Source organism: Oratosquilla oratoria, chromosome 18 (assembly GCF_046742065.1).
Source record: "Oratosquilla oratoria isolate Oo_2021 chromosome 18, ASM4674206v1, whole genome shotgun sequence".
Lineage (NCBI taxonomy): Eukaryota > Metazoa > Arthropoda > Malacostraca > Stomatopoda > Squillidae > Oratosquilla > Oratosquilla oratoria.
In genome coordinates, this window is record NC_134794.1 from 15113865 (window position 1) to 15127463 (window position 13599).

Genomic DNA, 13599 nt, shown 5'->3' on the forward strand with positions numbered 1-13599 from the left:
TGCCATTCATTTTAATGAAGTATGCTTGAGGGAAAACCTCCTGCCCATTTACACTATGAATATATATATATACAGAAAGAGAAAGAAAAAGAAATATATAAAGATAGAGAAACAGGTGGACAGAGAAACAGGCAGAAAATCATAGCTCGGCATTTCATAATATGTCCAGATAGTGCTACAGTGCTTTCATCTGGATTCTTTTGTCCGCAGGATGATCAGGACCTGCAGTTGAAGATGCCATTCTACTTCCCCAGTACTCTGGACTTCAGGTACTCCATGTGTGTCTTTGAACTCCTACCTCCCAGGATATGCCCAGAACCGGGGCTCCATAGAACTCCAAGGTCTTGGTAGAGTCTTCCTCCAAAGCAGAATTACAGAGAATGTTTGCCCTGTTAATTGATCATGGATTTAATCGTGGATATGCACAGAGAACTACCATCTCGATTATCAAGACGAAGATGAATTCTTTTGTCCTATTCATTCCTTCGCCCCCCTCCCCCCCAAGACGACAATCTCCAAATCCTTATTTTACACAATAAAGGTCATGATCATGGGATACAAAGGAGACAAAAACGCCCTTCGGGATGATTTTTGTACAAACACTGTGACCCAGAACAAACACGATACAAAGAAGCTTTGGCAAACTTTGAAGACCTTAAAAATTCACACTAAGCCTAGTAACAAACCAGACAGGATAGGACTCATGATAAACGGCCAGCTTAACTCTGACAAGAACACCATAGCTAACCACCTCAACTCCTTTTTCACAACCATAGCCACTAAACTAGTAAAATCCCTCCCAACGGGTTCATGGAAACTTTGGGCTGGGGTACGTTCAGGAGTACTATAAAGATAAGTCCACAAAGTGTTTCCAACTACATACGACCACTCAAGAAGAAGTGTTAAAATCACTGAGTAACATAAATGCCAATAAGTCTACAGGGTTAGACGATATTCCTGCGAGGTTTGTTAAGGATGGAGCCTCAATTATAACTCCTCCAATAACTCACATAATAAATCTGTCTATCAGTTCAGGACATGAAAAGGGCTCGGATAACACCTCTTTATAAGAAAAACGCAAAAATTGAGGCAGGAAACTACAGGCCTGTTTCAATTCTAGGTATTATTTCCAAAGTTTTGGAACGTATCGTATACAATGAGTTAGATACCTACCTCGGAACATAATCTACTATACGTCATGCAATCTGGTTTTAGATCGAATTACTCAACAGACACCAGCTTAATATACATTTACGATCTGATAAAACAGGAATGCGGTAGAGTTAACTACACGGGTTTAGTTTTGTTGGATCTACATAAGGCGTTTGACACAGTGGACCATGATATTCTATTTAAAAAAAGTCAGGCATTAGGAGTAGCGAATATTGGCTGGTTCAAGTCCTACCTCATAGGTCGCAAACAATTTATACAGGTAAATGGAGCCTGCTCAAGTGACAGAGATAACTTGTGGTGTACCACAAGGTTCAATTCTGGGACCACTTCTGCTCCTGGTCTATATTAACGACATGCCAGGTGCGGTGAACTGTAAGTTACTGCTCTATGCAGACGACTCCGCACTAATTGTCTCAGGTAAGGACCCAGTTGAAGTAGAGGAGGCCCTGGGTGTTGAAGTGTCATCAGTCAAGGACTGATGACAAGCTGTCTTTACACCTTGGCAAAACAGAAAGTATTGTCTTCGCATCAAAACCCAACCTCAGGAAACAACGCGATGTACAGGTCAGATGTGGGGATAATGTCTTGGAGTCAAAACAAGAGGAATACCCTTAGATTAGACCCTCTCAGGGAATGCCTTAACGGATAAGATTGTATCCAAGTGTTCACATAAAGTCAAATTTTTGTACAGAAAAGCCAGAAAATTTGATGTGGAAACAAAGAAGCTTCTGGTCTCAGCCTTGTTACAGCATCACTTTGATTACGCTTGTAGCTCTTGGTACAGTAGTCTGAGCAGAAAAAACAGTCTCGGCTACAGGTTGCACAAAATAAGATCATTAGATTCATGCTAAATTTACCTCAACGTAGTCATATTGGTATAGAAGAATTTAGCAAGGTAGGAATGTTACCTGTAAAATATCGTGTCCAGCAGCTGAAACTAAACCATGTTTACAATGTCGTTCATAATTCTGCTCCTTCATATGTGAGCTGTAATTTTACGTTATCTGCTGAGAACCGAACCCGGAACAGTCAAGGGTCTTTTATTGTAACTCATGCAGGTCCCTTCACCAAAAACAGCTTTCACTTCACAGGTGTTCAACTATGGAACTCACTACCTGTGTCCATTAAGCAGTCAAATAGCAAGGTTACTTTCAAGAAAAAAGTCAAGGGCTACTATATGTCTCAGCTATGGACAGAGAACAGCCTTGATTTTATGTACTACTAGCCTAGTGAGGGATACCTGACTCCATGAGTAATACCATCCAAATCTGCGTTCACTCATAACTGTTCTGACCTCCCCTTTTTGTCCTTCAGAGGTTTAGTCTAGTATAATAATGTTTGATGTTACAAATTGGATTCCACCTTTGTTTTGCTAGTCATAATATGGTATATGTCTCAGGTAGTGTCCGAGAACTGTTATGATCTGACCATAATACAAGCCTGGTGAATCAGGACACTAGGCAACAAGGTAATTGGACTTTTCCTTCGATCTCCTTGATGTTTTACTTATACGAGTACTGGTCCCCTGTACCCTACTTCTGGTGCTTCAGGTTATAATGTACTACTTCCTAGTGCTCATACTAATTACCCACTCTGTCCTGAGGTACAGGTTAAATATAGAATTAATTAATAGGTGACCCTAGCTGCAATGTAGCATTCACTAAAACATGTTGATACAACTGTAGAATAATGTAGTATATCATTAATTGATACTACTCTGATATGGTACTCACTCATACTACTTTGTTACCTTTTAGCATTATTTTGTTGTTCCTTTGCATAATGCAATGTTCCTTATTGTGATGGTGCTCAAGTTTTGGTCTCAATATCCTACGTGTTTCGAACATTTTAGTAATATTAGCAAAACTATAACAATGTTTATGTGTCATATGTGTACTGATTGGTATTACTCATGACTGTCTCTGGTCCCCTTAACCCCCTACGTATGTTGTCTGTGTAACTTAGTGTAGAAGAACAATTTAATGAGGACCAAAATGGAAATAAGCTTACATGCTTTTTTGTGTTATCCTCGGCAATTGCAATTATTATTTCGAACTATGTGTTCCTGTCATTATCTGCACTTCATGTATATTGATTCTTTGCCAAATAAACTTATTATATATATATATATATATATATATATATATATATATATATATACACACAGATAGAGAGACCGACAGACAGACAGACAGAAACACAGACTAAGAGAGATAATCATAACTCGCCATTTCATAACATGTCAAGTATTTTCATCTGGAGTCTTTTGTCCACAGGAGGATCAGGACCTGCAGTTGAAGATGACATTCTACTTCCCCAGTACTCTGTACTCCAGGTACTCCATGTGTGCCTTGGAACTCCCACCTCCCAGGATATGCCCAGAACCGGGGCTCCATAGAACTCCCAGGTCTTGATAGAGTCTTCCCCCAAAGGAGAATTACAGAGAATGTCTGCCCTGTTGATTGATAATGGATTTAATTGTGGATACGCAAAGAAAACGACCATTCCGATTATCAAGACGAAGATGAATTATTTTGTCCTATCCATTCCTTCGCTCCCCACCCCATCCCCAAGACGACAGTCTCCAAATCCTTATTCTACACAATAAAGGTCAGGATCATGGGGTACAAAGGAGAAAAAATACGCCCTTCAGGCCATCAACACGCACAACGTTCTTCCCAGTAACCAAGAAAATAAGGTCAGTTGTATAATTTGCGACAGAATCTCATAAACTACCGTCTACATACTCGTACCACTTCTTCCTTCCAAGAAGTTAGACGTCGGTTGTTATGATTGCCCCGTCGTTGAACACCAGTACCGCAACAATATAAACCAAAAGAAAAAAGGTCTCCTTATGAACCAAAACGTCTCCTGTCGGCATGCTATTCCTTTGTAACATACCGGTATAACCTCGAAGACTTTTCAACAGGAAGTCCTGTCCCTCCCTATAATATGGCACCACAGGAAAACGAACACAAACAACCATAACCTTACCTCTCAAATCGAGGCCCCGTTTAGGCGACAAAAGTTGGGGAGACAAGAGTTTGTTTGAAGATGCCAACTGCCGATATTTATGGCGGAGTAACCACCGTCAGAGGATGAAGCTCTACCAAGTAAGAGGTACATTCAATAAAAGGCTTCGTCTTCAAATAGTGCTTTCTCGAGACGAAATATACCCTTTACGTTTGATTCTTCTTCAGGGCCCAGCATTACCGTACATCTAACGCTCTCAAGGCCCCGGCTTTATTAAGTTCTTGGATCATAAATGCGTCCATAGCGACCATATCATGTAGAGTACGTCGTAAGAAGTAAAATCCAGCGAACAAGTGCGGGTTTTTTTATCTCCACTATTCTTAACGTCTTCAGGCAACTTATTGAAGAGTCTTGGTGTGCATTTCCCAAAACCTCTAAAACCAAAATTGCTTCTTGGCTGGTAAAGTGTATACAAATCCACTATGCCCTTAGTTCATGTCGCCATTTATTCGAAAACCTCGCAATAATTCTTACATATATCTTGGTTTATTTTAAAGAATTTAGATGTCATGACACATATCTTGCATACAATACTTGCCTTTATTGGCAACAAATTTAAGCTGATAAGTCGGGGTTATTCTTCCATGACGAGGCAAGCCTTTTTATTAATCTGGCTGCTCTATTCTCCACACTTTGCAACTTTCTCAATGAACCATTTGGAAGACCATGGTATAGCGAAATGCAGCAATCCAACCTATTAACAACGTGACTGTGAATCAGCATTTTCATGGTCTTCCTAGGTCAGCATTTCTTAATAAAGGCGAGATTCCTCAAGTGGTAAATTGCAGTTTTCATAACAATGTCAAATTGACCACTGAATAAGAGATTGCAGTCAATCAATACACACAAATATTTTACAGCATCCTTGACTTCCAACGTTGTACCATGCATTCGAAGATTTGACACATTCAGTTTCGTAAGATCATTTTTTCTCACAATGACCAAACATTTGGCAAAGTTCTAGCTCGTGAGTTTGCATGCTTCATCTACACACTTCGACATAAATATATATATATATATATATATATATATATATATATATATATATATATATATACATATATATATATATATATATATATATATATATATATATATATACATACAGCGGCGGCGCCAGGAATTTTTAGTTGGGGAGGCTAAGGGGGGGCTGAGCAAATTTTTTGGGGGGCTAATAGTAATATGACAATACACATATAGTATCCTCATTTCAGAAGGGGAAGGGGTTAATGGTAGGGCTAGCACTGATGGCTGACAAATTTTTAGCCCTGACCATTAAAAATTCCACTTAATAAAATTATTTTAATGGGTGTTTTAAAATTTCAATTTGCTCATTTCAGTTGGGGGGCTAATGGGAGGGCTGGCCACTTTTTGGGGGAGGCTACAGATACATATATATATATATATATATATATATATACATATATATATATATTATATATATACACATATATATACACACATATATATATATACATATACATACATATACATATATATACATACATATACATATATATGCATATATACATATATATACATATACATACACACTGAATGGTTCCCAGTGATCAATTAATATTTTTTTCAACCACATATCACTTTTAATTCCATAACATCGCAAACGAGACTGAGAATCGCTCGAAGGAGGTATCCTTTGAAAATTGAAACGTGGACGAGCCGAGGATTCGAACCCAGCTAACCCGTAACAAAGTTACATCGACGTAACCCAATACGCTATCAAGGGAGATCTTGTTAGCGTATTGGGTTACGTCAATGTAACTTTGTTAAGGGTTAGCTGGGTTCGAATCCTCGGCTCGTCCACGTTCCAATTCCCAACGGATACCTCCTTCGAGCGATTCTCAGTCTCATTTGCAATGGTATGGAATTAAAAGTGATATGTGGTTGAAAAAGATATATGCATATATATATATATATATATATATATATATATATATATATATATATATATATGTGTGTATACATATATATATATATATATATATATATATATATATACATATATATCTGAGAGTTGACACCTTGCTGTGGTGGATGGGCTTGAGAATCTTAATGACTACAAAAGCTATGTCGATAGAGAGAAAATATCTGTAGGGTCACCCATATCGAACAGGTTTTGTAGGACAGGTCAGACAAAGAGCAGCTCACACGCACAGTCACAGGACCCACTGCTAACTGGCACGTCCCTGGTGGCGAACAGGGAAATTCCTCATAGATACTCGTATATGGGATACCGTCATAATGACGGCGTAGACCACAGGGCACCCTATAGATATAGGGCTTCACCGAATATAATGAATAAGGCGACACCAGAGAAACCAGTTGGCAAGGAGGTGAGATTACTGCCAAAAACACCCTTCATAGCAGCCACGAATAGTACAACCAAAACAAAACCGGGCGTTCCTGTTGGACCATCGTCTCCTAAAGGTCCAACCGCATTGCCTCATGTGTTTACGGGCAGTGTGCCACCGAATGTAAACACTGTCCAAGCAGATCCAACTCTTGGACATTAAACAACATGAAGAAAATGAAGATCTATATTTACAACGTAAGAACTCTCTCAGAAGACCAAAGGCTAGAAAATTTTATGGAAGAACTAGACAACATCAAGTGGGACATTGTAGAACTGAGCGAAGTCCGAAGAGCGGAAGAAAAACTGATACAATTACAAGATGGTCACCACCTGTTCTACTATAGAGGTAAGGACAAAGAAAGATCTAGTGGAGTAGGATTCTTGATAAACCGAGAGGTTACTGGTAACGTAGTCAAATTCAGTAGTTTTTCAGACAGGGTAGTTTGAATTGTGATTAGGCTGTGTAAAAGGTACACTCTAAAAATAGTTCAGGCTTATGCACCAATTTCACAAAGTTCAGACGATAAAATTGGGTCGTTCTATGATGATTTAAGTCGGATAATGGATCAAGAAAAAAGTAAGTACACGTTGGTAATAGAAGACTTTAATGCTAAAGTGGGGAAGAAGATGGGAGATGAGACGTGCATTGGGAAGTTTGGAGTAGGTGAAAGAAATGACAGAGGCGAGATGTTAGTCAATTTTGCAGAGAACTACAACATGAGGATAATGAACACTTTCTTCCAAAAGCGTGTAGGTCGTAAATGGACGTGGAGAAGTCCAAATGGAACAACAAAGAACGAAATAGACTTCATATTAGGAGATGAGAGCAAAAGCGTTAGCAATGTTACGGTCATAAATAAAGTCAACATAGGTAGTGACCATAGAATGGTAGGTTGCACAGCTAAATTCAATTTCAGAGCCGAGAGAAATAAACTAATTTTAAGAAAGAAAATCAGCCTTGCAAAGGTTAAGGATAAGAAGAAATTTCAGTTAGAAATTAAAAATAGATTCGAAGCTCTAAGAACTAACGAGGACACCGTGGAAGATATTAATTTGAATTTAGTGAATATCATTAGGGAATCGGCAGAGAAAGTAGGAAGTACAAAAAACATTAGAGAAAAATACTCCAAAGCTACAAATGACCTAATGAAAAGAAGAAGGGCCATGCAGATTAAAAGTTGGAAAGACGAAATAGAGTAGAACTAAACAAGCTTATCAACAAAAGGCAGAAATTAGAGAAAATAAAGAGAAACATGGATGAAATAGAGGAAGCTATACGGAAAGGTAAAAATATTAAAGGGACATGCTTTAGGAAGACAGCCAATGATATGTTTGAAAAATAGAAATGGAGAAATAATTAAATGCAAGGACAAAATGGTAAAAAGAATAGAAGAATTTTACCAAGAGCTTTACTCGTCGAAGACCGTAGTTGAGTCAGAAAATTCGTGTGTAGACGTGTGGTGTACCAGAGATTACAAAGGAAGTAGAATTTGCTCTAAAAACTATGAAATGAGGAAAAGCACCTGGGGAAGATGGTATATCGATACATCTGTTGAAAGACGCAGGGAAAGAAGTTTATATTAAATTAGCTCAGTTGTACACCCAGTGCTTACGTCAAGAAAGCGTTCCTGATGTGTGGTGCAATGCTAGTGATTTTGCTTCACAAAAAAGGAGACCAGAAGGACCTTAGTAACTATCGACCGATGAGCTTGCTATCAAATGTATATAAAGTATTCTCCAAGATCCTTACAAATAGACTAAGTCAAGTTTTAGATGAAAACCAACCGAGAGAACAGGCAGGCTTTAGGAGCGGATATTTGACTCTAGACCATTTGCAGGCGATAAACCAACTAATCGAGAAAACGACAGAATACAATATACCTCTCTGTTTAGCTTTTGTAGATTACAAGAAGGCCTTTGACTCGGTAGAACAAATAGCAGTACTAAACTCGCTACGCAAGCAGGGTACAAACGAACAGATCGTAAGAGTTTTAGAAAAGATTTATGCGAAAGGTACCGCTATAATTCGACTACATAAAGATACAGAAAAGATCAAGATCGAGAAAGGAGTACGGCAAGGCGATACAATTTCACCCAAACTATTTACATCTTGCTTGGAAGATATGTTCAGAAGATTGAGTTGATAAAATAAATGGCGAATATTTTAACCACCTAAGATTTGCGGATGACATTACTCTTATTTCAGAAAAAGCAGAAGACTTGCAAGATATGCTGTGTGATCTAAACAAGGAAAGTCTCAAAGTAGGTTTAAAAATGAATAAGAGTAAAACCAAAGTAATGTTCAACACGAAAGTTCAAAGTAAAGAGATTGTAATTGATGGTGAGTCTTGAAAAAGTGACGAAAGATCATGATAATGAAATGAAAAGACGCATTACAATTGGTTGGAAAGTGTTTGGTAAGTATAATAAAATACTGAGGCTCTCTACCTTTATGTTTGAAACATAAAGTTTTGAATCAATGCATTCTGCCACCAATAATCTATGGGTGTGAGACTTGGAAACTAACGACGGCAATGGAAACGAAGCTAAGGACTGCACAGAGGAGAATAAAGATCATTGATAGGAATAACACTAAGAGACCGAAAAAGAAGTTGGGTGAGAGAGCAGACTAGGGTGAAAGATATTGTGGAGGCAGTAAAAGAAAGGAAGTGGAATTCGGCAGGTAAGTTAGTTGGTTATCGTACTTGCTTCTGGGAGGAGGCGGGTCGGGCGGACTTTTTTTTTTTTTTTTTTTACTTGTGTAGTACTTTGACAAATGATCACCTGCATGATTCATCAGACCTTCCGTGAGAGAATTCTGCGTAGAATTCAGAAGAGACGTGTCGTTCGCAATGCTCAGGCCAAACCAGGGTAGAATTACCCTCTTGCGCTATGCTAGCTACGATGAAAACAATAAAAATACCGCAAATCAATTAACAAGACGGAACAAACACTGTGCCGAATGGTACCCAAGCGCACTCGGGCACGTTCGGAAGGCTCGAAACTCAAGAGGCACGAAATTTGAAATTGGGAGGTCTAAACGTTTTTTTCCGTGTAATTTCCACACAAGTTATTAAAATTAGAAAAATCACCACTGCATTTTCTTCCATTTCGTTTCTTTGACATCGTAACCCTACGTTTTGGATTCTGAAGGGTATATTCAGTATTGACATGTAATTTTTTTCACTGAAATACCTGGTGTGGAAACATGTATGAAAGTCACAGTTGTCGGCAAGTCTACCGAAATAAACACCAACCGTGAGGACAGAGCCTTTATTAGACTAGATACTTGTGTTTCTAAAATACCCGATTTCAGTAAAGCTTAGTTCATAGGACTACGTCAGGAGCTTCAGCTTACAGATTGGGAGGCAAAATTAAACGAAAGACCTGTAGATCAGATGTGGGAAATATTTCAAAATACGCTCACTAAGATGATTCAAACTTACATTCCTTTTAAGGACAGATGTCCCCCAAATCAGGCTCGCCCAAAGTGGCTCGACAAAGAAACTGAAAAAGTATTGCTAAAAAGAGACAGGCTTATAAGAAATATAAATGCTCGGGTGCATCTAATGACTATGAAAGTTATGTATCAATACAGAGATTTAAAAAAGACAATAAGAAAAAGAAAACGACAATACGAAATGAACATCGCTGATAAATCCAAAGAGAATCCTAAAGAATTCTATAGTTACATTAGAGATAAAAAGGTTGTTAGGAATCACACTGGTCCACTATTATCTGCTGACGGTCAACTTGAATATTCAAATGAAGGAATGTGTAATATCTTAAACAATTATTTTAGCTCGGTATTCGTAAACGAAACACCTCAAAGTGAATTCCAAACTGATACCTGTGAAAAGTCTGGGGTAAACTTACTCACTACGGTAGATATAACAAAAGAAAAAATTAAAAGGTGTATAGACAAACTCAAAGTTAATAAAACTTAAAGAATCTTAAAGGAAATGAAAAATGAGATTGTTGTTCCATTAGAAATTATTTTCAAGAAATCCATCGTATCCGGAGATGTCCCAAGAGAATGGAAGCTAGCTAACGTTACTCCCATATTCAAAAAAGGTGACAAAAAGAAGCCAAATAACTATAGGCCTATAATTTTGACTTCAATCGTAGGAAAATTATAGTAACTATCATCAGAGATGCTATCGAACATCATTTAGAAAGTAACTTTTTAATAAATGATAGCCAGCATAGTTTCAGACGGAAACGTTCCTGCGTGACTAACTTTTTCAAATTCTATAACACAGTTATCTCGAATTATGACAAAAGAAACAATATAGATTTAATATATCTAGACTTTGCAAAAGCTTTTGATACCGTCCCAACTAGTAATTGGTTGAATGGTCGAAAACAGAGTTGTTTTAAATGGAAAAAACTTCTAGATGGAAAAGTGTTGCAAGTGGAGTCCCTCAGGGTTCCGTTCTTGGGCCACTTCTATTCATAGTATATATATAAATTATATAGACCATGAATTAAAATATGTTTCCAAATTTGCTGATGATACAAAACTGTGCGGAGTGGCAAATGATCACTCAAACCAATTAGATATTCAAGAAGATTTAGATAAATTACAGCAATGGTCTGAAAAGTGGCTAATGAAATTTAACACAAGTAAATGCAAGGTAATGCACATAGGTAAAAATAACAGTAAGTACGATTACAAGTTATTTGGAAATTCGTTAACAAAAGTGGATAGTGAAAAGATCTCGGCGTAATTATCAGTAACGACCTCAAATCATCCAAGCAGTGTATTTCAGCCTCTGAGAAAGCAAATAAGATTCTGGGACTGATTGAGCGATCTTTTGATTTCAAAAGTCCATCACTCATTAACAAGCTATATAAATCGTTAGTTCGTCCACATTTGGAATATGCTGTTTCCGTATGGTCACCGAATCTCATTATAGACATTGACAGACTGGAAAAAGTACAACGGCGAGCCACAAAACTGATTCCAAATATCAAAAATAAATCATACGAAAATCGACTAAAACACATGAATCTGTTTTCCCTAAAAAAGCGTAGACTCAGAGGTGACTTGATACAGGTCTTTAAGATTTTGAAGGGAATTGACAACATCAAAAGTGACCAAATTTTCACATTGAATGAGAATCAGACAAGAAACAATGGTCTCAAACTGTCCGGAAATAGATTCAATTTGGAAGTAGGTAGATACAACTTTGCCAACCGTGTAGTTAATGAATGGAATAAACTTCCTGCACAGGTAGTGCAATGTAGTTCAGTTCGAAGCTTTAAGAATCATTTAGATAAATACCTAAGCAAGATGCTGTAATGATTATAATTTATCTTATATTATTTGTTTTTGTTTTGTTATCATTTGTCTGTCTGATTTTCGTTTATTAGTAGTTATGTCAATTTATCATTATTTACTATTTGCCTCTTTGTTTATTATTTAACTATACCTATGCATTTCTTTATGTATTTTATTTGTTATTTACATTATTATAGTTTTTATTTATTTTATTATTAATATGATTTTTTTTTCGCATCCGACCTAGATATGGATCAAAAGGTCTCCTGTCGGCATGCTCCACCTTTGTAATCCTGTATTAGTACAACGTTTCGGTTATTAGTTTTTATAGCGAAACGTCGTACATGGTGTTTAATTCAATAGAAACAACATTGGTACATCCTGCAAGTTTACGTAATTGACTGAATCTGGCCTCAAGTTGATCAGTTTGAAAAATTTTTGTTGGTACATGACATTTTCAGTTCATTTATGCAATGACTGATTACATGGACAATTGCTTAAGTTGTAAACTATTCCTTGCTAAAATCTACCACTGACTACATCCATGATACCCAAAGCGTCTAGCCAGATACTACATTTGTCCAGGAATTCTGTTAATGTTAATGGACTAGCATGATTGCGTTAAAGGCTAACATTGGTATGGAGAACTAACATCCATGGCTGTTCACTACAGATACTGTAGATTAGTCTTATATAATTGCAACTTTAGGGTAAAAAAGGACGGTTTTCCCCAAAAGTGAAAACAACCTAGAGGATGTATTCATTAAACATGCGATGCAAATTTGACTTTTTTCTATATTAGATGGACATAGCTATTTTAATGTGTTTAAGAGTAATTCTGTTTGCAAAGGGGGATGGTATGGCATTGAAGTACTTACCCAGATGATGTGATTAGGTGTAAATTTGTCTTCTATGGCTCTAACCCATTCACGTGCCAATCTTGATCTTTCTGGGAAGAAAATATCTCCACTTATGGCCAGAGGAATATTTTCCGTTGCTACGAGGTGCATAACACCTGTTTGGCATGTTAATACGAAGCACAGAACTGACGAATTTTGAGACCATGTAAAGTTCTTTAACTAAATGGTCGTTACACTACCGTGACCGAGAACGTACAATCTCCTCCAGTCGCACTCAACTAAGTTGTCGCACCACGTCAATTGTCAGTTTTCTTTAGAATATGTTGAAACACAAACGACTTCGCCTACGAGTTTCATTTTTACCAATTGTCCAATTAAAATTAATTAAACCAATCAAAACTTTTTACCAATGTCAGATCTATTTTGTTATATACATATATAAAAAATAATTTCTTCACTGTTGAGTTATATATAAATGAAGATTAAATAATTATTCAAATTTACAACAGACAAAAATTCACCCCGTGATTCCTTGGTTCGTGTTATACCATACTTAGTATGTAATAGCTGTAAGTGCATTTAGCTGACGCTATACAGGCGAACTTGAAACTAAATATTTTGTACTTTCATTTATTAAAAACAAAATGCACATGAGCAGATATCACACACCATAACAATGAACACAAACAGTCCCCATGAAAAAAAGTGAAATAAAACCCACAGTATTGCGTGCCTGCTGCATGACTGAATATTGTGACATCACGGCGATATATATGCAACCAAGCGTTCAGGCCTACTGTAAAGAATGCCGTTTGAATGCGGTGCAGTGTGGCAGCTCTTGTCCAGAAGGGTCCCACCCAGTTTATTACCTTCAT